Source organism: Passer montanus, unplaced genomic scaffold, assembly GCF_014805655.1.
Source record: "Passer montanus isolate IOZ18808 unplaced genomic scaffold, ASM1480565v1 scaffold29, whole genome shotgun sequence".
In the NCBI taxonomy this organism is placed as follows: Eukaryota; Metazoa; Chordata; class Aves; order Passeriformes; family Passeridae; genus Passer; species Passer montanus.
Window position 1 is genome coordinate 7,410,286 of NW_024367596.1, and position 26,554 is coordinate 7,436,839.

At 38.3% G+C, this 26,554-nt stretch overlaps 1 protein-coding gene across 1 annotated transcript in view; it reads left to right on the forward strand.

The window, feature by feature from the left end:
* LOC120504350 overlaps positions 1–26,554 on the forward strand; it is a 268,038-nt gene that overhangs the window by 114,253 nt on the left and 127,231 nt on the right. The window lies entirely within an intron of this gene.

The following is a 26,554-nucleotide window of genomic DNA, read 5'->3' on the forward strand; positions in this document are numbered from 1 at the left end:
GGGTTTTTATCAAAATGCATTTTGAGTGTTCATGATCATTGTCTGTTTGCACTCTAAGAATGGAGAATATTGTACCAAAAACATGTAGGCCTGCGCTTTGCAATGAGTTTCTTCTTTCAAATCTAAAAACAACTCCCTTTCATGGAGGTGTTTGAATTTCTACAAAAGGTTCATAATTCTGTGATTCATTTAATTGTCTCCCATTTCCTTTATCTTTTTTTGTCATAAGGGTAGAGGCTTTGCAAATAAAGTTAAAATCAGTACAGGGAGTCAAAACCAGCTTGTCCCTGGAAAATACTTATTTTACTTAAAAAAAATACTTTTGATCATTTAAATAATAACTGCTTTTTTGTAAAACCTTGCAAAGACTTACTTAAGCATGTGAGTGCTTATTTTCATTGACACGTTAAGCCCAGGGGAGTCCTTGCAACAACTGCTACGCAGAGACTGGGACAGGCTAACAGGAGAGAGGTTATATGATTTAAGGTTAAGGTGTGGATGCTGGGGCTTGATATCAGAGATGGTTTTGTCTGTCATGTTGTCAGTTGTGTCTGTGCAGCCCTTGTGTGGTTTAGCAGTGATGAAAGTCTGTGGAATGAATAGGAAACAGCTGAGATTTGATTTATATATTGGGACTTCTGAACATTTATCCCTTGCTCACTTTTATAATTTGAGTTCAGAGCTGAACAGAATGACATAATAGGGGAAATTCAGATATTTTTTAAAGGCAAAAAAAAAAAAATAGGAAAAACAGCAATAAAGCAGGAGGGGAGAAAATACCTCTACAAATGCAACAGACATAAAAGTAAGTGAAGGAAAGTTAAAAATTACCATAGGGCAGGCAGGACACCTGCTAAAGAACCTTCTGCTGCCTCTCACAGCTGGAAAGAAAAACGAAAGAGATGCAAACAACTGTTCTGGAAGCATGAAATCTGCCTTTTGTCTTTTCACCCCTCCCTTTCTGAACAGTTACAGTATGCAAAATTTAGGGGAATCTCAAAGTCTGCAGAGGAAAAAAATTCAGCAGGCTCTGCATATAAAAAGCTGAGCCATGGAAGTGTGCCTCTTTGAAAACAGGAGCATGTTTGGGAGCTTCCCGGTGCATTGAAGAAAGTGGTAATTAATGCATAGTGAATGACTTCGAATGGAGGTTGAATAGGGGCATAACAATGGGAAGTTTTTTTTAGGTTAAAGTGTTGGAAAAAGGAAAGCTGTTAAAAGATAGCTACTGTGAAGCTACAACTTCAATCCTTGTCTTCTCTGACTTTCCTTTATAGACTGTGGTGGGTTTTGTTTTGTATGGGTCTCCAAATACAATGAAGTTAATTTGCACCAATTTCATTTTGTGTATGCTTTGGGAATTTTTTTTTAAGTTTTTTTTTCCCCCCTCTTTTTGGCAGGGCTTGGTTCTTTGATGGTGCTTTTGAGCAAATGGTTTGCCCAAAGTTCAGATGATGTTAGCTCCATCCTCTTTTTCATTTACAACATCAAGGGGATTACAGAGAATAACTTTGTTGCCCAACATCAAGGCTATATCTTCAGGCTACTAGAAAGGTAGTTCTCAGAAAGTGTGTCTTCTAATATTTTAGAACCTCCACAGGCTTCAGATAAAACAAGTATTAAATACAAAAAGCTCACAAGGATCCCAAGGAAGGTTAAACTCACACAACCTCCTTCATGTTGAACACCTGAAATGTATTTTTTAGACTGTTGGAGTGTTATCATAGTGAAGACAGCAGTGAAGTCTTATATAACTGAAGACAGAAAGAATAAAAACCAGCACCTTGTTTAAAGACAGGCAATTTTTAATGGAGCCTAGGCTAAATATAATCTACTTTTGCTATCGAAAAGGGAATTTGGAGAGTGAGCAAGTCATTTTGGAGGGGTCTTGGAGGTTGATTTTTTTATGGGATCATAAGGTAGTAGATCTGCAATTCTGCTGTGCTTGATCCAAAGCCAGAATCTATAAAGCTTGAGGACAGAAGGAATGAAATGTTTTGGAGAAATAAAATAGGGAAGCTAGTGGGCTCAAAATAGTTTCAAATATTTTCTCTTGTTGGTAGTTCTTAACAGGACTTCTGGCCTGGGGTATTTTGAACTCAGCATCTCAATTCCTATCACATAAGTGTTTATTTTTTCCTAAGGAATATACGAAACTAAAAATACCCTATAAAACTCCCCAAATAAGTTTTGTTTTATAATTCTCTAGGGGCAGGCTGAGAAAATTTAGTATTTGCTGCATACAGCCTAGTAAAGCCCTTTCTCTCCCATCAGTTCATTTTTGACAGGAAGGTGGCTCACACTGGTTAGAATACAAGAGGATGCAAATTTGATTGAAAAGTTATCTCCTTTTGCTGCTTCCACAGAGATGTTGTCTGTCCTGGTCAGGTGCATGTCCTTTCCCACTACTTAACTCCAGCAGGTGTCTTATTACCCTCCACTCCTTAATGATTGTAAATGGTGTGTGAATTCTCAGGTTCTGGAACAGTGCTCTAAAATGACTATTGTCATTAATTACAGTGGTAATAATGATGTTGTTTTAGCTGCATTTTTATTCTCTTTTCCTTGTACACACATGTAAACCAGAGTTTCTGACACTGAAGAAATTCTTTATCACTCTTCTACTTTTGCTAAATTGAAAAGGCTAATATTGTGTTAATTTTCTGGAGGCAACTGGATGAATCTTCTGAACTGAATGAAAGTCAATGTCTGCATTTCAACATATCTTTTACCTTGTTAAAACATATACATATATGATATCAATAACTTTATTGGGCAGGAAAAAAAAGAAATCCTCAACTTAAATCTGTCCTTTTATTTTTGCAACAGATTTTTCAGATTCACCAGGGATAAGGTTGCCAAGCCTAACTCTAGTCTCTTACTTGACCTGTGAGATTCTGTTTAATTTAGGCCAAGTTCCTGACTTTTGTAAATCCCTATTTGCCTTTTCTGTCTCTCACTCTCTTGGGAAGCCCTTATCAGCTTGACACAGCAACACATAAATGCAAGTGGTCCAAAAAAGTCAGGACCATCAGGCCCAGAGCAGGGCAAGGTGTACAGGGGTCTGTGCAAGCTGCAGGGAAGGCTGGAACTTGACTCACCTTTCCCATCACATCTGACACTTGGCACATTGTCCAGCTGAGAGAACGGTAGCACTACGTGGGATGAAAAATGGGTTGGACTCCTCATCTCTCCTGTTCCTTTTTGGTAGATAGTTCAGTAAATTGGGAGTAAAACAAAGCAGACTTACTGGTGGAGCAGCAGAGGTTGATGCTCTGTATTAATGTGGTGAAGGGATGGTTGTGCATGGATTGTCCCTCCCAGTGTCACTACAGCTTTGAGTCCTGTAATCAGCTGTGAGATTTAAGCAAAGTTGAAAGATTTGGGTATGCTATACACAAAATATGGGCTTTTTGGTAATTTTACATGTCTTTGATTTACAAAGCTGTGAGCTGATGTCATCCAAAGTAAGATAATAAGATGAAGTTATCTAGGTCAAGTCCAAGAGTCAGAAGATGAGGGGTACAGGATACTTGGCTGCTGAGCACTTTTTAGTTGCTCCCCTTGTGAATCTAAACCAGATTTTAGTGATGTGATTCTGTACTAAATATGTTGCTCCTCTCCCTCATTGAGTGCTCGTGATGGATGTAAGAGCAACACAGTCATGAACATGCACCTGCAAACCTGGCACTTTCTGAGTTGAAAAGTCAATAAAGTTATCCTGCTTTGCTAGGCTTGTGTGTGTATGCTACACATCTTCTATAGGGGAAAGAAAATCTGTGTCAGAAATGTCAGGAAAAGATGTAATGTAAGAACTCCCTCTGCTGTAAAAACTCCCAGCATATAAAATGTGCTGTAGCACTAACCATTGTGACCCAGAAATAAAATGTTTCCTGTGAATTAGAAGGAAACAGAATTGAATTAACTGGATGACATTTCCCCATCTGTTTTTTATTTAATGTTGCCCTTTTCCATTCTCTGTAATTAGTGCATAGAAGTGACAATAGTCATATACCACACTCTTAGCTACAAGGATGTACCAACATTTTGAGCATTTTCCATTATTTTTTTCAGTGACACTTTGAAAACTTGTAGCATCCTAACTCTGCTGAACCCTATTATTTCTGTGAACTGAAGAGGCAATTTAAGGCACCTTTTTTGTTTGCAAACAATTTTCAAATATAACCTCACACTTTCTGAACTTTTCCCAAGGGCCTCATAAAATCAATAATTGTCCATTTTCCTCTAAGTGACTTTAAAATTGAAGGTCTCAGGATTTTAAATTCAGATCTGGATTTCAGGGTGCTCTCCATCAACACTGCTGCTCACAGGTGCTCCCAAGCAGAATCTGTTTTCTTGCAGTGAGAGGAGATGTTTGGAAACATAACACATCCCAAGGTGCAGAGAACACAATTTTCTTTTGGGCTTTTCTCTAACTTGTATTTAGAGATTACATTGCTGGATATTCCCTGCCCATGACACAGGGTTGGAACCAAATGGACCTTAAGACCCCGACCTCCCCAGCCATTCTCTGACACTGTGATGATTCCATGTCCCTTCCAACCCAGACCATTCTGTGATTCTGTGGTGTCTCATAAATATCAACAGTGCAGAAAGAGTCTGCTCTTGATCAGTGATTTGTTTGACATGAGCATGATTTGTTTTATTTTAAAGGTGGGACATTAACGGAATCTTGCCACATGTAAATGTGCTTACAGACAGTCCTGTGTTACCCTGATCTTAGGCAGGGATTTTTTCAGCAGGATTTTGTGACGGCTTGGCAGTAAATCAGTTCTGCTGCAGAGGGTGATGAGACACTGAGCTGGTGACCCTGCTAGCACTGGAGGTGGGTGACAGGAACTAGAGGTACCAGACAGGTTATTCTGAGAGTATGAAAATAACATCTGCAGAGCAACCACTCCAAGCCTGAAGCTATTTATCCATAAGAAATTACTCTGTAAGGAAAACTGTTAAAACCTGTAGCCAACTTTGTGTACAGCAAAAAGGGGAAGAATGTGATATAATTTCCACAGAGACATAAGAGCGTGAGAAGTGTGGCTGAAAATTGAAGGTTCTTGTAAAGTACAGGTACACTAGATAGTCCAAAAATCCACGACTCTACAGCCAAGAAAAAAGCCTAAAAGCCTTTTCTAGCTCAGTGTTGAAGTGAAAGCAGAGATTAGAAATAAAAAAAGCAATTTATAATGAATAGGAAAAGGGACACTAACAACAATTGATATAGTTCAGAAGTTATGAAGTGTGGAAAGTTGATAACAGCCACTAAAGCATCCAGGATAAAGCCATGTGAAAGGACAATAATAAAGTTAGAAATGTATTTTTTTTTTTTTATGAAGAGCAACACTGTAGCATAGTTGTGTTACTGGACAGAGACGAGGAAAAACCATTGGTTGTGTGGTACACACAAAAGCAGTGGTATTTTTGTCTTTGTTCAGCATAAAGGAGATCCCCAAAATAGGATATGCTTATATATGGGAATATTGACAGAATTTTGGAAGTCAGGAAATTGATTAATATTCTGTCAGTGCTCAGGATTATATATCCTGATATATATCCTGATATATCCTGGGCAAAATAATGGAAGATTGGTGTTAGTTTGTTGGTTGTTTCTCTCTGAAGACAGAGCAAAAATTATTAGATTATTAGGTATAATTTCTGATGCTTCATCATTAAGCTCTGCTATTCCCTCCTAGCTGTGAATCCTGTGCAGTGGTCAGAGAGTGGGAACAATTAAATATACATTCCAATACACTGTGGTAGAAAGGGAAATATATTTTTTTAAATGGCATATTGTGAATGGAAGATGATTTTTTTTCTCTAGATACTGAGTATTGGTTGGGCTGATGACAAGTTGGTACTTTCAGGGTTCTGTATCCTAAAAGATACTGAACATCGAGGAGCCTATAGTATTTAATGCTGAATAAAATGCTGTGCTGTAACTACCTTAAAGACCTCAATCAGCAAAGTGAAAGGAGAAACTATTAGATTTTTAAATTTAGGTATTTATATTTTCTGGTTTCTGGTTGATATATCCAGTTTTGTGGTAACTGTGTGAAATATAATGGCACATGGTAATTGGGAAGAGATTCTTGGAGGCTATTCCTGTGCTGTTGTTTGGGTACTGGTACGTGACTTTCTCTCCTGTGTTAAAATGCCCTTGGTTCATGGTTCATCCACAAGGTCTGGAGGTGGCACAGGAGCCATTACCAGCAAGCACTTTGGCCATGGCCCTCCTGTTCCAGAGGGCAGGACAGTCAATAGTGTGTAGAGGGGCTGCTCTTCCTTGGTTGGCCTCAGTGTTAAAGAATTTGCTCACTCAGATGCAGCCAATGGTCTAAGGTTCCCTTTAAACCTCAAGCTTTAGGAAATAGAAGTGATCAAATGGCATGTCCCAGTTGGTGTGCTCTGATCCTACCAGCTGTGCTCCTCCGAAAAAAGGGATGAAATGATTAAGATCTGATTTATGCTCTGTCGTGGTACTGCTCTAGCTGTCAGACTAACTGTGCCAAGGCAGTAGGATTTGTCTGCAAGTGAACTGGAGTTCATTCTTCTTTTACATATATTGGTGCCAAGTGTTCTGCAACTCAGAGTGTATTTGATTTCTTTACTGTTTCTTCAGGGTGGGACTCCTTTATAAAAAGATTACTTTTTCTGGAGGCATAACCCGTTGAAATGCACAGCCACAAGGCCAGTGCAGTGGGCAATTACCTGTATGCAGTTAAACCTAGAATATGCATATTAGAAGCAATTGCACAAAGAAATACAGAGGAAAGTTGTGATGTAGTCACACACATAAATGCCTCTACAAGTTCCACCCTCACTTGCCATTTTACAGGAGTCTTACAGTGCTTTACAGTGATGAAGGCACTACAGGTATGAAGACCCCACAAGAGTCTTGGGAACAGCTTTCAAGCACTTTTGCAGTTCATATAATCTAGAGCTGAAGAGTAGTACTGTGCTTTTTAGACCTCATTTTGCAGTAGAAGGAAGAGGATGACTAGAAAAAGATTGAGGACCTCTGGATAGTTTAAGATGAGTATTACTCTTTGCAACTAGATTTCAAAGTGAGGGATATTGCATTAGCAGGGATCTGTAAGGATAGTCTGGATAAATCAACATAATCTTGACTGGTATTTATTTCCAAATAATCCAAGAATAACAATTCTTCTCTGTCTTTGTTTTTAATAATATTCTTGTAAGTGTTGAAAAGCTTATAAGGAAGCTTGAAGTTTAGCAGGACAGAAATTTTCACAACCAGTCTGAGGCTTCCCTTTAGCTCTGCTAACAGGACATTCAGTAAGAGACTTGTTTTATTTGGATTTTGATGGGGTGTTGTGGTGCTTTTCTCAGCTGGGCTGACACTTACACTCATGGGTGCTTTTTCAAGTTTTGTTAATATGAAACTACCGAACTGCAAATCTCAGAAAAGTGTTTTTCTGCCTTTGTGAGGTTTCAAGCAGTGTCACTTCTGATCCCACTCACAGCTGTTCATGAGACCAAGCTGGGGTTTGGCATTTCCAGGCCTGAATGGAAATTCATTGGAATAAAAGGAAATAGTCAAGTCTAAATATTTAATGTTAAAAAGTACAGATATGCTATTTGTTCTAGGAACGTGTGAAAGTGAGAGAACATCTCTCTGGTAAATAAACCTTACTTTGCCCATCCCTTTTGGCAGTGGGATGAAATCCAGGCTGATTGTCAGCAGGAATGCCTTTCAGGACATACAATAGGTCATTGGAGACCTACTGAGTACTTTAACAAGTGTGTCAACTGGCATCAAGTGGTCAAGCGTAAGTCCATATCCTGGGATGCAGTAATTTGTTTTGTATGCTGCCGATACCATAGAGGTTGGGTTTTCTGGTAGAAATAAGCTGTCTCCCAAAGTATCTTTAATATAAATTAAATTATATAAATTAACCATCCAAACACACTGAATGCCAGCTGGGACAAATGGAAAATAACACATCTAGAATGATTATCTAGGGCAGAAGTGAGTGGAGCCACAGTTAGGGCAATCAGCTGTTTTAATGATTCCTTTTGTTTTGCTGATTTACTTGAGAGTTTATTCTTCAGCCTCTGCTCAAACACACAGTTCTGTTGAGCCACTACCTCCTTATACTCCTTGTTTCTTACCATATAGGTAAAATTGGCATTTTGACTAACTAAACAACAATTTTTGAATGTTTGAAGGAAAAACAAAAAGCAAATTTTCAACAGTTATTTTCATTCCATCATAGTGACCTTGTGTTGTCCTTGTTTTTCATTCTCTTTTGCCACCTTTTAAAGTCTTAGCCAAAGATGTGGAGCTAAATTCAGCCCTGATGTAAAACAGCACAGTTTTTCTAAAGCTTTTACTGTGTTCTGCTTTGATCCTGGAAGACTCACTTTTAAAAGGTGGGTATGACACAGTTTCTCCTCTGTAAGGAGCTGAATTTTTTTTTCTCCCCTGATGCTTATCATAGCAGCAAGGAAAGCACAAAATTGCCCTGGGAAGACATTTCAATAATCAAAAATCTTTCTTTTGTAAAATTATCACAACTAATATTTTACTTGACTTTGGCTTCCAGAAAAGTCAGTGGGAGGAAACTTACTTTGTTGTTTGGACCATTCTTTCAGAATATAGAGGAATTCTTATATTAAACACACTGGACTGATAATGAACTCAGGCAAGATGTCTACATAATATCCTTTACTCTAATTTTGAAATATTACTCTTCTCAAGAGATGAAGTGTAATATTTCAAAATGTGGTAGAAGTTTGTGCAACTGGTATTTCAGAACTGATCACCAGCAGAAAAGATAAAAATTAAGGTCCATTGTCTTAAGCTGGTCCTTCCTTCTTTCTGTGACTTGTTAAACCAATGCTTCATTTTAAGGCAGATGAGGGTGGTCTCTCTGTCTTCCATACAAATAAGTTTTGAGCTGAGTGTAGATGCAAAAAATCCTGTTGAGTTCCCAGGGGGATTCCAAGAGAAACAATGACTGGCAACAACTCACAGTTTTTGATGATGCTGAGAAAGGTGTGGTGGAAGAGGCTGTATAAATGTAAGAAGTGTTAATATGTTGTTTAGATCTCATGTCACTGGGAAATGCTTAACCCTTTATCTCAAAGTTAGCATGAAGATAGTTTGTGATATTAATTGCTTCACTTGTTAATTGGATTACCCCCAAATCTGCATGTCATTCAACAAAGACAGCCAGAAGTGGAATGACAAACCAATTTATGAGTAGAAAGGTATTTGGCAAGACTGCTTTCAGTCAAAATGTCCCTTTAATGAAATGCCATGGGGAGTAGTTGGTTAAGAGAACAAAGTCAGGTTTGTGGCAGGGCTGTCAGTAATTTGAGAGGCTGCACATCTCTGGAGCAGAATCTTGCAGAAAGGGTAATTGCAGTAAGTGTCAATCTTACATATCAAAAAAAGACATTGTGACCAAATGCCAGTATCGTGTTCTGTGAGGTATCACAGTTCAAGAAGTAGCCCTGAAGCATTATGGTGTGTCAGATATCTGGACCCTTTGATTGGGAAGTGCTAAAATTTCCAAGAGTTCCAAAAGATGTTGCCAAGAGTTCAACTTGTTTTAATCCTATTTATTAAAGATCTAGCAAAGACGAGGACTTGCCAAAGGAAGGACTGCTGGCATTTATGAATTATGACTTATATTGCCAATAGTGAAATAGTGACATTGTAAAGGAGTACAGCAAAAATCTTGGATCTTAAATTAGTGGGTTTTTTCCTTGCTAATGTCATGAGATGCCACATTCATGAACAAAGTGGAGTACAGCATAAATTAATAGTCTGTTATGGGAATTGGCTTCTGTTGCTGACAGTGATTAATGAAACTTTTAACTCAGCTCATGTGAAATATTTTCAGGCTTATAGAGAGAGTGATACAACCACCAATCACACTAATGGGTTTCAGTATTCTTTGCACCCTACAGCAGAATTCTTCGTCAGAGTTATCTTCAGCATTTTTGTGATTACTTGGCTTAGCAGTACCACATTTCGGGGTCCTTTAAGGATTGGAAAAATCATGTGGAAAGAGTTTGGAAACTCTTTCCAAGAGCAATGGTTGGAAAATATTTTTACTGCCCATTCACTTATTGATAGAAAATTTTATTTTCAATTTAAATGTAAGAAGTGCACCATGTATAATTTAGTTAGCATATACTGATGGTATGTTTATCAAAAAAAGTATAAGTTCTTAACCTCTGAATAATGAAAAATATGCCTAAAAATGAAACTGCATTACATATTCAAGTACTAAGTGTGCTTTTTTGCCTCTTGACATATCTTCAGACTGGGAAAAGAGTAAAGTGCTGAAAATAGAAAGCATTAATATTGTTGACAAGTAAACAAAAAGGAAGATTATAGCCCCACAGCTCAGAAAATTGTAGCAAATGCAGCCCTCAAGTTACAGTGCAGATATAGTAGAAATGTATGTTTTCTACAGGAAAAGCTTAGAAAATGAGCATGACCTTTTAATGCACAATCACAATGTTTTTAATAATGGCACAGTATTAAGGTCCACTACTAAATTTCTTATAAAGGAGGAAGGTTCACCATATGTAGGGATTTCTCTTGTCTGATACAGTAAGTGTTGAAATAAGCATTTCTGTCAAAGGAACTTAAGCAGTCACAGAGAGCATTTAAAAAAGAAGTGTAGCAGAAGTAACATGATTTTGAATATGTCTCTAAACATTATTTTCCTATTCATTCTGAGAGAAAATGTTTTAGTAATATGTTTAATTTCTTTTCTTGCCCCTTTTTTCATGGATTTTAGGGGAGGTGGGGATTATTTTTGATTTCTTGTTTCTTACATTCCCAGAGGTTTTATGGATCACAACGTGTGTGAACTCGGTGGACAAATGATATAGAAATTTGTGCAAACTGGTATTTCAGAACCAATGACCAACATGAAATGTCCATTGGCTTAAGCTTGTCCTTTCCTCTTTCTGTAACTTGTCAAACTGGTGCTTCAAACTGGTATGCTCAAGTGATAGCCCTTATTCAATGCATTTTCACAGTATAACTTCTACACTTAGATAATATTAATTCTCATTCTAGGCAACAGGCACTGTCTGCATGGAGATCAAAGGAAGTGTTTACTTAAATTGGAAATTCACTTGCATTTGTATTCTTAAAGGTGAGGGGTTAATAATAGACATATATTACAATGAATACTTAATTTTTCAGACTTCTGTTGACCTGTGACTTACCCTAGCTACAAGGACTGAAGTAAAGGAAAGCTAGTGCTGTGCTACATCTTTGACATTTCCAAGAAAGACAGTTCTGGAATCTGTGGAGCTTGAGAAACTGGTTTTTCTGTAGCCAAAATCTCATCAGTTCTGCCACATTAAAAGGTTTTTAAGTATCTTCCATTTCATAGGGGATAAATATTTGCATAAAATTTTATTTTATCACCTGTATAGCAATTCAATTTTTATCTACAAATTAGATAATCCAAACCATGTCTCCAGTAGATTGAATCCCCTGCACTCACATGACTTGCTGTCATCTCCCACTCATGGGTGGTGGAGAAAAACTCCTTGGAACTTGGCTGGCAATAAAGCAGTCATGGTTTATTGTTGCTTATGGGAGGAGCCAAATTGGTCAAGAGGAACCCTGTTGTCAGACCACAAATGGCATTTTTTTCTCCTGGAAAAAAGCCAAAGCAAAAGGCTTCCAGCCAAATCCTTCTATTAACCAAAATCAGTTCCACACCCAGTCCCTCTCTGCCAAAATAAAACCCCACAGTCTGTTCTTACTATGATGCCACTGAAGCAGCAGCATGATTGCTAAATTTTGTAACCAATAAGCAAACTTGAAAAAAATCTTTTTGGATTGATAAGAGACCTGACCGAACTAAAGTATGTGTCAAAGGTTTGAACAGGCCTCAGAAGAACTTTTTAGATCCAGCTCTCATGACATTAGGGTTTTCCTGGTGAAAATGTTTCGCTTTATCAGGCCAGTGTTAACCAATAGGATTGGAAAGAAAGAAGCCAACACACACATTGAAAAGGAGGATATGGGTATTTGGGCCATGAAGATTATGGGAAATAGGCAGTTTCCAGGTTTTCCTACTTGGAATTGATGATTCTTACCCAATTTTTTGGGTAAGAATTTCTCTTTCCACTGCATTTTCTTCCTGTGGGTGGCCCCATTTGGGTCATGATGCCTAATTTCAGAATTACTGCACTAAATGTTTGAATTTTGTTTTTTTTTTAAATATATTTAGTGTCAGCACACCTGAGTAAACTGCAAATGTTTGAAAAACAGACTGAGTAATTAAAACCCAACTTACTGTATGTTTAGAATTTTTTTGTCACTAGTAGATGGTAGCGGGGGGGGAAGAAAATTATTGAGCAAGAAAGGGCTTGTCAAGGAGAGTAATGAGTTAGATGGATAAACACAAGGCAAGTGATGAAAACAGTGACTGGTAAGAGTGTTGGCAAGAAATGAGCAATACATCACAGAAAATGTTTCACACAGAGGGATGGACTGGTTGCTCAAGTTTCTATGACTGTGTGACCTGTCACCCCAGGTATCTTCCAAACCACAGAAGATAGAATAAAGAGTTCTATTTTGTGTTTCATATGCTTTTTAAAAGCAAACAATTTTTTTAGTTATTATTTAAATATTAGGGAAATGAACTTGATAATCATCTGTCACTTCATCTGAATAATTAAAAATGCTTCATGCTTGAGCTGTTGGTGTGTCATCACTTTTTCAAATGATATCAAGTATAAATAAATTATATTAGTTACAATAAGATGCAGTTTTTGTTTTGATGCAAAAGACTGAAATGAAAATTAAAGGGGTGTTGCTTGACTAAAAGAGTGGGGTGCATGTTTGTCTAGTGCAGGCACTAGATTTTAACAGAGAAAGTGATAGTGAAGCAGATCAATGGATATTAATGCTTCCTTTGAGAGAGTCCTAATAGAAAAGCACATCTCTTTTTTTTTCTGTTTCAAAAGTTTGTCATTTCAATATCATGTAATGAGCACCAACTTTTCAATATGTCTCAATCTACTTAACTAACCCACAATGGTTTTGCAGATCTGTCTGTAAGAGTCATAGTAAAAGATCTGGAAATCTGAGCCTTACTGTGGAGGTAGGATGGTAAAGAAATTCAGTACACAAATTTTGTTTTCTTTCGAGGGCTTCTTTTCTTAACTTGGGATAATATTTTCATGGTAGTGATATACTTCAGCTCATCATTTTGCTGTGTTATAGCTGGAGCAGTGATTGTGTTGTAACTTTTTGTGCAGATCAATTTTTTTTTCTATTTTTTTCCATTTATTGTTCTCTACCTCAACCTTCTGAACTCAGAGTATTTGCACTGTCAGTTTTGTGCCTTTCAAACATTATCAATCAAGTTGTTGCTGACTTTGAATCTCAACATCTTATTGTTGGTATAAGAGGAATTACATCATCTATTGTCGGGTAAATGCTTGAGCTGCAACTTCTTCTCAAGGAGGCAAAATAATCCAAGGGATTTGGGTTTTTTTGTTTGTGTTTTTGTACAAAAATCATAGTCAGAGCATACTGGCAAATGTCTTTCTCCTGGAAAGAGTATTTTAAAACATACCTTGCTAACATCAAAACATTTAAAGCAATTAAAATTTTATCTTGCCTCCCCTGAGACCCAGCTGGCTGCAGCAGGTTGAATTTCCAGGTTAGCAAGTGTCTTTGTGAGCCTGGGCAGTCTCAGATGTGGTACCTGACAGAAAGCAATAGTGTGAATCCAAGCTGTGATGATGTGGAGTAGCAACATTATTATGTTGAAGACATCTGGTTTGTCCATCAGCCTCAAAGGACACAAATGTATTCATGTTTTTCCTGGCTGCTGCTTATCCATACTCTCTGGAAGCCTTGTGGTGGTGGAGGCTCCACAACAATCAGGTTTAGTACTTTGCTGGTCTCACCCCATTAGGTTTTGTTCCCAAAGGTTTAAGGTGTCTCCCTTTCCTCACTGCAGCTGCTGTTGTTTTCTGGTGGGGTTACCTGGTCATGGAGAGCAACCCATCCTTTCCTGGCCTGCAGTAACTTTAAAAGTATTTTAAGGTGAACTTCTGTATCGGTTTCCTCTCCTGAAAAGCAACCTTGATTCTACCTTTCCACATGTTTTTCAGGTATGTGATAATATTATATGATTCTGAAATCAATAATCATCACCTTCTTGTGTATATACATTGAATTTTATGGCTAAGGAAAACCATGCATTCATTTTTGCTTTCTAGTCCAGGATGATGCAGTCTTCTGGAATGTTGTTTTTGGAAACCCCAGGTACAGCAGACTTGTGCAATAGAGCTGAGTGACAAATGAAGTGTGGGGAAAAGCAGTGGAAGGATGTCTGTTGGTGTATCCCTGAGAAAATCCCCTTTTACGCACGGGCAGCTGCAGTGTCTTCCCTCCTGCATGTCAGTTGGGAATCAGCAGAACAATAGAAGTCTGTCAGTGGCTCTAAGCACAGTAGGTCAGATACTTTGATAAGCATATATCTGCCTTGGCTAAGTAACAGCTACATTCTAAGCATTTAAATCCTGGTAACATCCACAGGAGGTGCCTTCCGGCAGCAGGGTAGAGGGATGAGGCCCTAACGCTGCCTCTGCTGTTCCAGAGCTGCTGTGGCTGCAATGGGACACCCAGCTGAGCCCTCCTCAGGCTCTGGCATGGTGAACAGGCTGCCTGATCAACTCAGGGTGTATCTAGGGGACAATGAGAAAGGGAAGATCAGAAGATTGCAGCTGAAGTCGTGTGCTTTGTCCTGGTTGTTGAGGAAGCAGACAAGAAAGCTGCAGCTCTGTGAAACCTCTTGGTTACCTGTGTATTATTCTTCTCAGATCACCAGCCTCTCTATGCATGCAATTGCTCCCAGGTCCACTTATCCCCATATGAAACTAGTTAATAAAAATGTTTTGGGCTAATACCTTTCTCTAACCCATACTTTTGAGGCACAGAGGCACTGCAGGAGATGAGCAGAGTGGTGGTTCCCAGGGCTGCAGCCTGGCCACAGCACCTAAACCACTCTGCTGACCCACCAAAGCGGAGAGCAAAGCCCAGCTTGCCTGTCCCAGTGCTCCTTTACTGATGGCTATTATGTTAACGTGAGGGCAGAACTCTTTCCTCTACATTAAAAAAACCCCTTCCCCCTACATGCCTCTCTCCTATTTAATTTCTTTCTATAAAAACCTCTGCAGTAAAATGAATGTGGCAGATGTCTACTCTTCTGAAAAAAGATTATGCTTTGAAGCCACACAGTAGCCTCACTTTTCACGGCATTAATGATGTGGACTAAGCTTCAGGAATTGTATTTAAAAAATACTCCAAATAGAAGAGGTCTATTCAGCTGCTAAGCACACCCATATTTTTAATAGCTAACGTGAGTGTGTACACACATACAGAGAGTTCTTTTCAATCCTTCTTTTTCCTAGATGTGAGTACAGATTTGAGCACAGGCCGATTTTTTTTTCCTTTTTTTTTTTTTTTCATTTTACGGCTCGAAATAATCAGAATTTTTTTTTTCATTTGATATATGCAAGCAGTTGCAGTGGTGGGACTTGCTGGGTGCTCCCTGGAGGATGCCCCTGTGGCAGGAAGTGCACTGCTTTTCTGGGAGCTGCCTGGTGCAGTCTCTCCTCAGCGACAAGGTGTTTACCAGCAGCACTACAGTGCCACCAGCATTATCTTCACTAAGCCTGCACACTTGTGACCTGTTTTCTAAGGAATTGTTTTCATGGAATTTCAGCCTTTGATAATAAAAACTTGATATTTTCAGGCAGCATTTGGAAAACAAACACTTCCCAAACAAATGATGCTGATGGGTCAATGACTTGACGTGTAAACTCTTCCCAATGCTTGCAGGGTTTCTTTACCTTCTCTGTGTTTGACAAGTGTCTTTCCTTACTGGGAACCTGAGGCTCCTGTCTTGTGCTTTATTTTGCTGTCATGGAAGTTGGTGCTTTTTCACTGTTGAGATGATGTGCTTCAGAGGGGGATGAAATCTCTGAAATCAGCCACTGTATCTTTGTGAAGGTGCTCTGGGGTCCCTGAGGCTCAAGGCAGCCCAGGGACCTCAGGGTCTTCCAAAGTGAACTGCAACAACTTTTTGACTTAGTTTTGGAAAAAGAAAAAAACAAAAACAACAAGAAAAAGCAACAATCCCAAACTGAAAAAAATAACTTTGAAAAGTTGAACCAAAAAGTTTTCCAGGGGGATAAAAGCCCAGTTACAAATATCTGTGCTTCAGCAGTAGCAGTTTCACTGTGTCTCAGTGTCCTTGCTAAGAGCCAGAGGAGACAAATTTGGTTTGTTCATTACTGCCCTATGTAAGAGAAAAATAAATGTAAAAAACTCACAGAAAATTCAATTTATCTTCATAGGAGTCCATTTATATTAAATAGAGGAAAGCCAAGCTTTTTCGTGCTGTAGTGTTTCTGTAATTCTGTAGCAATTGACCTAATTTTCATGCACAGTAGATGAAGTTAAAATTAAATACAAATAATTTTCTTTTGTATTGGTTTTGTTTCTCTTAAGGAGGCAATGTTTTGATGCCCTAAAAATCAGTTCTGTCTAAATGCTACTTTAGTATTTACAGGTTCTCTGGTCTTTTGGATTTGTGTCTTTCTTGGTTGCTTTTATTTTCTTTTTTGTTTTTTCTTGTTGATAGTGCCTCTATAGATAAACCCCTCCCTCTTATTATTTATATTTTTTTCTTTAAATCTGACTCAGGCACGAGTGTAGATGGCCCTAAAATGTGAATACTAAACTGTGAAGCTTTAATATATTAGATACAGACTACATAATCTCATTCCAAACAAACAAAAATAGAAAAACAGAAAAAAATCTAAAGTTTATTCTTTCTGCTATACAAAAAAATCAGCCAGGCTGTGGACTTTTGGAAGCTTTGAGATCTTTATGTATTCATATTTTCTGTATTTGATGATACATTTTGCTGCTCTGTTTTCAGAGGTTAACAGAATCACATAGGTTATTATGTTTTAATTTTAGTGGCAAAAATTTCATTGTTTAATGTGAACTGAAATTAATATAGGAGAAAACTAATGAATAGTATAAATGAGTAATAATTTCAATAACTGTTTTTAATTACTTATGATATTTTTGTATGTTGTAGAATCCAGTGCTCTGCAAGTATTCAGTTCTGTGGATGTTAGACTGGAGAATTTTGTCCCACATATTAATGTAGCTAAAACACTGATACAGCAGTGATACAGTGCACAAGTGGAAGGTAGCTCTAGTGGTTCCATAGGTTTTCAGTTTTTTTTAATTCTATAACTTTTCATCAGATATATGTTGCATAAACATACAGTTTATGTATGTATTTCAGTACCATTTTTCACAGTTGTGAACATTTTGAATAGACCAAAGAAATTTGAAAAGTAAATGAAGCTCTAACATTTAACTAATTGTTTCTAATCGATTTATTCTCTGGTGCATGCAACATTTAGTGGCAAAGTTTTTTGAAATATTACAATTAGATTGTTTATCTGCAGAAAGCTGGCTGTGTAACTGCAAGTTCTGCTGGTAACACCATTTTAGACCCCCTGCAAAGGACTTAAGAGTGACCTGAAAGCTTTTTAGGAAAGTATTTATGCAGGTCATAATTTTACTTCTTCAAAGCCAAATAATCTGAAGTGCTTTTGCGATGCAGAATTTGGGACAGAAATTGTTAAAGGCAGTCAGAAAGTCCACTTGGAGAAATTGTTTTGAGCAGTCTCTGAAATGCTGGGAAGCAGCATTTGCATGTACCCTGTTGTTGCCTCCATTTGAAAGGGATGCACTTGTTTGTAAGAGCTGCTGGGCTCGGTTCTGCCAAGCTGAGTTCTAGGTAACCCACGGAGACTTCCCAGAAAGTTGAGAGTGTGTTTCTTTGTTCCAGGGTATTATGAAAGGGAATCAGCAAGGGCCTCTGGCTAAAAAATGTAAGCTGACCTGCAGTATGCAAGTGCAGGAGGTCAGCCATTTGATGTGGGATATATCTTCAGGCCATTCGAATAACTTCATAGCTGGGTCTCAAAATGTGACTTCCTGCGGCTGTGACCCATGGACCTTTCAAGTACAGTGGAAGTCTTGATAGATCAGTCGTGCAGTTTCCAGGACTCTCAAAAATCATTTGCTTCTCAGCTGGTTTTCTGGTGTTTGAAACATTAAGACAATCATCTAGCGCTTTTCCTTCTCTTGTGAAGTGAAGTGCATTTTATTAAAATACATATTTTGTAAAATTTTAATAAAGCAGCTCATACTTTTTCAAGGCTAGACAATACTTTGAAAACTGGTTCCAAATCTCTGGCCTCAATATATGAATACTAATTGTATCTTATCTACTGTCGGTTATTGAAATCCCAACCAGTAGGAAAGCTAATCTGACATCTCCATTCACATACACCTTCTTTTGAGCCTCTTTACAATTCAGTCAGTGCTATCAATGATTAAATATCCCAGTCCCTACAGTTTCAACCTTTTTTTTTATCCCTTAACTTTTCTTTTTGGTTGTTACCTTCAGTTAGTGAACAGCTCATTTCTGAGCAAAGACATTGTGAAATTCACTTAAAATGACTGTTTGAAGATTTTATTAAAAATATATCTCTGTGGACACACTCTGTCCTTCATTACAACAATAGAAATCCCCATTGTCTTCAGCACTATCACTCCAAATTTGCAGGAAGTTTAGAATCCAAACTAAAAGATGTAAAATACTTTTGAATATGTGAGCCATCAATTGAGAACAGCACAGGTGTTTGTTTTCACTGTGACTGATTTTGCTCACAGCTAACATATAATTATGGAGTCCATTCTTAGGCAGATGTGTACAATCCTTTAAGAGATCAAAGCAGATGGACCCAGGTCACTGAGATTAGAATTTGACCCTATTAGTACAATAATGGTTAAAATTATATGTAGTTTGTTTGCATTTTCCAGAGCTTGCATTTCAATGGGTTTATACAAGTAATTTCTAAATTGAATAATTCTTGCCTAATTTCACTTTCTGTGTTCAGCTTTAAATACATTTTACAGTGCAAGTGCAAAGCCAAATTGTCCACAGTTCTCATCTTTTTTCAGTCAAATCACAGATTCAGGCCTAGGACAATCTCAAAGTATATGCTGGAAAGTTTCAAAAAATTACTATAGTCCTTGAACCTTTGACCCACTGGTATGGAGTTTGCAATGAAAAATGCAACCAGCGATATCTTTTCTGTTTAAGTGACTTTTGTTGACTGTTTGTCCACCCTGTATTTATATACTCATTTTCAAGCACCCCTATTTTTATATCATGGCAGTAAAGAGAGGAATTAAGTTGAACAGAGACCTTTTTGCTGAAACCTTACAAAGGAGCAGGTACTTGACTCCTGCATAGGGAAGCAAGGTTTTCTGTTTCTTTGTGATGACTCACTGTGTGTCAGATAATGGAATCCTATTAGTGCCACCACAGGAGCATTAAGAAGGTTTGAGTGGGGAGAGGAAAAAATGAGAACAAAGCGATTTTTTTTTTAAAGAAAAATCAACTTTTGAGAAATACTAGAGGAAGCCTTTGTTTTAAGTTAAAGTTAACAGTGAAGATGAAGGCTGGCAACTGGGTGAATTTGGACTCTGTCCACTCTGTGTATAGTTTGCTTGGAACATGGAAGAACCCCATTGCTTACAAGCAGTTTGAAATGTGTTAATTTACAGCAGTCCTGCTAATCTATAGGGGGTTGGTTTGTTTGTTTGTTTAGCATTTTCACTTCTTAACCATGAAGCATCAAAGTCTGGGCTCTAACCCAGTGTTTTGGGAGCCAAGCTGAAGGAGTTTGCTTTGTCTTTCATCATGTATAACCCTGCTCTGTTTCTGCAGGATTTATCTCATATGTCTGCATGAGACTTGAGATGCATTTTTCCTGTACAAGTGCAGCAGTGGGTGCACAGTCAGGGTCATCAGCTGTGGGTATTTTTCTCTCTGAGTTTACGGAAATACTTAATGTTTCTCTTCAAGTCATAACTTCTGGAGTCATGTGTTGACATGACAGTCTGAACTTTCATTTAATGAAAGTGGTGAATTTTTCACCATTTTAGTTTCCAAGCAGACATTAACCAAAGAGAATCTGTAATTGTAGATCTTGGGAGTTGTAGGAAAATTTTGTGACTTTTGATAGACCTAGGTCATGATATTTAAATTTCAAGACAAGTGCTTCAATGTAGAACAAACTGGTCACTCATAGTCAGAAGCCTTGGCTGGTATAAAGAAAGTATTGTAAATCCATGGAAGCTGTGCCAGTCGGGTGAAGAAGATCTAAATTTAGAATACTGAGAAGAGGATCCCGATTTGCATTTTGGTTTTTGATACATGTGTATACTATTAAACTGCAGTACACTACAAATATTTGCATTTTACTCGCATAAGAAGCACACCTAAAGACAGGTTTCAGCAGCCAGATTTGAACTCAGACTTTCTCCAGTTGAACAGGGAACACATGTATACTGCTTTAAAAAATCTTTTTATTTGGCTGTGACTGCATGTTCTGCTCCTTGTTTAAGTATAATGATCACTGCCACAGATTACAGACAAGGTCTCAGGAAAATGTTTTTAAATATCCCAAGACAATAAGGGAAAAAATATGTTTATTTTAGAACAAGTACCCATTTACAACATTTTGTGGAAACCGGTGATTTGAAAATGGCTGATCATTACAAAATAAGAAAATTAAGATGATCTTCCTCTCCCCAAATGTATAGGAATTTTACATTTAGTTGTGACTTGACACATGTTCCAAAGTGTGTAATTCAGACTGTGGCTGGAAACATCACTGGATGCAGACCTGGGTTGTCATGTTTCATTACAGCTATTGAACTGTCGCAGGCGTGCTATTATGCTGTAATGAAAGGGGTCTTCTCATTCTCTTTTCAACTGGCAAATCTAGGAAAGATACTATATGTCATTAGTCCTGGCACAGATTCTGCCAAAAGAAGTTTCCAAAGCACTAAAATATATGCAAGGTCTTTTCCCTTGAAAAGACAAGGGGATTGCATTTTTGTCCTGCTGAATGTTTATGTTTCACTGGGGTGTATAATGGTTACAGGTCAGGTAAAATATTTCAATCACATCACATATTTTGGAGGATGATCCAGGTTAAGGTTGTGTTGATCCATGAGGGCAGGATTTGGCCCCACATGCAGAACCAGTAATTTAAATGCTGCCCAGCACCCTGTGAGTGTGCTGCTCCCTGCTGAGCACCTCTGGGCCAGGGGTGCCTAACTGTGGGAAACACCTGGCTGGGATCTTAGGCAGAAAGTAAATTCTCTGGAATTTGAGTTTTGCTGGTGCTTTATTCATTGTTGTATGTGGGAAAAAAATAAACCTGTGCTTGTGAAAGTACCAAGTGAATCACAGTGGTGGCATTATTGGGCCTCTGCGAGTGAGGTCTAAACCAGCCTCCTTCCTTCAGCCTGGCTGGCAATTCTACACTTGCTTCAACTTGCCAGGGTAATGCCTTCAGTAACAAATGTGAATCAGGCATTAAAATCTCTAATCTTCTTCTTGAGAAATCATTCAAACAGATGGATACTGCAAGGTTGTTTAGAAAAGATTAATATGGCATTCATTTAATTGGTAAAATATGTATGAAGTAGATCAAAAGTCCTGGCATTCAGTATGAAGTACTTTCAAAAATGTAGATGTCTTATCAAGGATGTTGATGCATTCATTCCTTCTCTTCTGCAAAGCTGACTTCTGCAGGAAGTACACTCCTTGACTAACTTTTCCTTATGACTGCAATATCTTCCTGATGGTAAAGATTTAATGATACATTAATCTCTATTTAAGTTTTTCTGTGAAGGTGGTAGTGCCTTCAAGTCTTTTGATGCCTTCTCTTGCTTTCAAAATCCTGCAATATACCAACCTACCTACCTGGAGAATGAGTAACATCTGTAAGTGCATTGGGTTGATTCAGTTAAATGGGACTGCATCCTGAAGAAACACAATTTTGTTTCAGCCATTTGAAACCCAGCCAATCCAGATGGAATTTGGAAATGTACCATAAAAAACTCACTTTGGAATCTTAACTGATAATGTGGTAATGAGACATGATTTTGTGGCCATGGCCAACGAGACTTTATACTGAGCTTGTTAGAAGTACTGCTTTTATTGCTGATAGGCTGCAATTTCAGAAATGGGCAAATGCTGTGTTCTTCATGCAGGCTCTCTATTAAAGGCAAAAGAAAAAAATCTTTTGCAGGGTTACAGCCATTTTGTTTCTTGCTTTTTTATTTTGGTTGAGTTTTTGTTTTTTCATTTGTTTTTTTAACTAGTCTTATAGGCAGCAGTAGGATGTTGAGTCTGTATGATTCTGTGGATCTCTTTTGACAAAATTCTCGCTTTCCCAGAGGGTGGCTAATAGTGAATTTTTAGGGAAGCCACCTTCTGGAAGCCAAGGATTAAAAAAATTCTTCAGATGCATGTTGCCACTGATCCAGTGTGTCAATCATACTTGACAGGCATTTCTTCACATTAATTTTTTTAATCAGTGTTGGAGCCAACCTCTGGTTTGGCTTCAAGAGCATTACATTGCCTTGCACAACTGAGCTCTGCAGATCAATACACTGGCTGTATGGACCTGCCTTATTTGGGCTCCAAATTCACAGGAAAAGATAAGGACAATTCATGGGCAGGAAGCAGAAATGTAGATGAAACAAAGTTAGAGGAATAAACACTGAAAAAATGGTGAATTTCTTATGCTCTAGATCGCCAATCATCATCCAAAAGAATACTAAGGAGCAAGTGAAAGTTCTTGCAAGGCAAAGTCAGAATTCATTATTTGGCAATGATAGCCCAAAATGGGAACAGGGCCACTGTGATCCTCATATATCTTTAGGAGCTGGCTACTTTCAATGTTAATTAAAAAAATAGAACAAAAAGACAGAAGGAGAAAGGAAGAGAGGCAATTTATCCTTGTTAGTAACACTTTGGTTAACAATGTCATGTTGTCTGATATTCATTTTCAGAAACATTGGAGAATTCACAGCTATAGTGCTATATCATGAGGATAGGTTTGACTCATGTGTTAGGATAAGAGGGAGTGCCTCTATTTGTATTAGCTGGAGGAGGATTGTGAACTATTATCTTACTTTGTTATCTGAGCTAGGAGTGTACAAGGAAGTTTCTTCTACTAATGGTTGAGCCGCTCTTCAGATAAAGCTCTCCACAGGATCCCTGTAGCCCTAATTAATCAGCTGTTAAAACAGTAGGTGATAGACAGGCTTGCTTTAAGTTTGAATTGCCTGCAATCAGAGATAACAGGTGAGTCCCATTTGGCAGTGAGATATGGAGGTAGAAGAGTGATCTGTTATCAAAATGAGTATGGCATTCAAATCAAAACTGAAGTTTGCACAAGGAACTAGAGAAGTAAAATAAGAGGGAATCTTTTTTACTTTGAAGGGCCAAAATACCTTCACTTTGGTGATGGCTTTAGACAGGTCTGAATCCATTTTGTAAACCTTTATACTAAGTGCATGCATCATCAAAATAAATCCAGGCTGCTGGAGAACACTTGTCATTCCAGTGATTGTTGGAATCTCTGGCAGGTGGCACTAACAAGGCCCTGCAGCAGTGGCTGCTGCCACAGGACAGGCTCTGGCCAGCACACCCAGCCAGCCCAGGAGCTGCAGGTTAAATGGCTGTGCTTGAGTCAGGAATTTAAGATGTGTCACTGCCCTAACCATCAGGCTGTAGAGCAACTTCTTTCCTTACTCAGTTAATATTTAAGAAATTATGCAGAATAGGAGAGCACCAGTGGTGAAGTGGGAATATTTTATCCCAGAAGGTGGGTCACTTACACAGGTGTTATGGCAGATCTAGGCTTGAGTCCTGCTCTGCTGGATTTACAGCCACAATGAATGACCGTTTCTCACTTTCAGCATTATAAAACAGACAAATTGGAGGGAAAATGGTAAACTTTTAGGGCAGTAGGTACCAGTTTTATTTTAAAACATTTTCTTTTTTACTTGTTTGTACTACATAAATGATCAGAATCATCTCTCAGGACTTGTGCCACAGCTAAGTTGCTCCACAAATACTGATAAAAAACTTCTTAGCGTAGATTCAATTTACATTTTAAATTCTGTGCAAGTAACAAGAGGGTACCCACTTCAGGAGGTGTTCAGAGTGCCTGAGAGATGGATCTCTCTAAAAATGACCAAATGTCTTTCATGTCTTTCAGCCTGGTCATTGTTTGATAGTCCCATGTTCACAGCAGGACAGAAGTCACCCTAAAGCAGAAATACTGTTTATTTTCTTTGACTCCTCTGTATGTAGGTGAATATTCTTCCATGACCCCATTGTTTAGTCTTAAGACTGATGCTTATCAGTGCTTCAGGAGTTGAGTTACCACTTGTCTCATACAGATGAAAGCAAGTCACTGATCATGTAATAGTCACAAATAGGCCAGCAGCATGGGCAAGCCTTTTCTTCAGCTCACATATCCTTTTGGGTTTTTTTAACTGGGCTCCAGAGCTCAGAAGATGTCTTAATTATCACTGGAAATCTCTGTAACTATAATCAGTGCATGCTCATTTGCATATCCTTTCTTGGATGTCTCTGTCACTGGGACACAGAGTTCTGTTTTCCACCTTCACTATGGGCATATATTGTCTTTCTTTTGCTTTCCATGTTCTGTGGTATGAAACCTTTATTTATTGGCTCTTACCTCTTCTAGAAAGTATGTCCTTCTGCTCTAGTACTTGTCATTGCTTTCCAAATCTGGGGGCTTGTTCAGCTGTCCTTTTTGTGTGGAGGCATGTTTCCATTGGATAACAGTTCTTTTTCCTGTAAATCTTTGCATGTGCATGCCACTGCTTTCAGCTATGACTATAAAATTTCTGCTCTTTTTTTCCCACCCATAAGCCCTATTCCATCTGGAAAGTTTCATTCTGTTTTGGATGATGCTTCTCATCAAATACCCCTGTCTGATGTTCCAGCGTTTTAGATGTTATTTTTGACACCTGAGTTTGACTTGCTCCTAATTCTTTTTCACTGATTAAATGGTAAGGAAAAAAAAGTTTTAACTTTCTGCTTTGCTTTTCATCCCTCAATGTTCAGCTCTCTGTACCGATTCAAGTCTCAGCTCTGCTGTGCCCTCAGGTGTACTTCTGAAAATCCAGCATCCTGGTGGCCACTCCTTTTGATGCAATGTGTTTGCTCTGTTTCAAGGTGCTGCTTGGCCCCTCAGATAATCATGCTTCTTTTCTTGTGGAGGCTCTTTTAGGTTGACTGCTTCCTGCATGTATCGCCTACCACCTGGTGGGTAATAATATGAGCGTACTTCATGTTTCTAAAATTAAATTCTCTTTTATTCAGAAAACTCTTTAGAGAGCTGTTGCAATTCATTTGCTGCTGCTGTAGTAGCCATGTGCAGGTAAACCAGCTCTGCAGGGTACAGGCCAATCTTTCTCCCAGGAGCAATCCAGGTTCCACATCGGTCGCTACCCAAGGAGCCTGCAGCTGCTCAGGGGCAGATCAGCAGAACACCCATTTCACAGATTTCCTCTCCAGCTCAATGCACGGTGCTCCCAGGTGTCACTGACTAGATTTTCAATAGCCTTCCTCTGCCTGGGATCCAGTTGGAAGAAGAGCAACTGCACAAAAATCACCCTGCCTTAATACACAGTAAAGTGCAGGAGGGATGCAGACCTCACTCCTGTGAGCCCATAGGTGTGTGTCTGATGTGATGTCCCTGTTCCTGCCAGGCATTCAGAGCAGGTTTACCCACTGCTGTCAAAAAACCACACTTTCAGGGCTTGTATTTTGCTTCCACTTTAGTTATACACCATGGAATGAAACAGTAACACTTGGAAGTCTAATATTCCTATTTATACATTTAACCATTAACTAGACATGCACATACATGTGTGTGCACACACACAGAGGCTATATTAAAGACATATTACAAGAAACATTTCCAGCACAGGGATTTAGCTGTGTGAATCCCATTAACAATAATGGGAGTTGTTCCCCTAAATCCCCATGTATCTCGTTAAAATATACCTATTAGTGACAGGCTGAAGCCTACAAAACCCAGCAGTTTCCAAGTTAAAACTGAAACTTCATCATTAACTTACCCTATTGTGCCTAGGTAATGCAACACCCTTTAACTTCTCAAATTCAAAGGTGTCTTTTCTCCATTGAACTTAAAACAAATCTTGTCTTGTTAATACAATAGGTTCTGCTATAGATAGCCCAGTCTGTAACTCTTGATCATGTTGGAAATGTTTTCTCTCTCAAGCAATATCATCTTCTATGAAGGGACAGTGTTACCAAAATATCTTTAAAACATTTAGGAGAAGTAGAATATAAAATATAAATGGACTAATGCATTTGCTAAATGCAGATCATAACATTGAAGTATGACAGTGATGAAATGTCAGACACTGAATCATTGTTCTTGGCATTTTTTAAAATAAAGAATTCTTGATGTATAAAACACAAGTCACTCCAGATGAATGAATATCTAAGGAAACCAGATATGTGAAGGAAACTTTATTTACAGT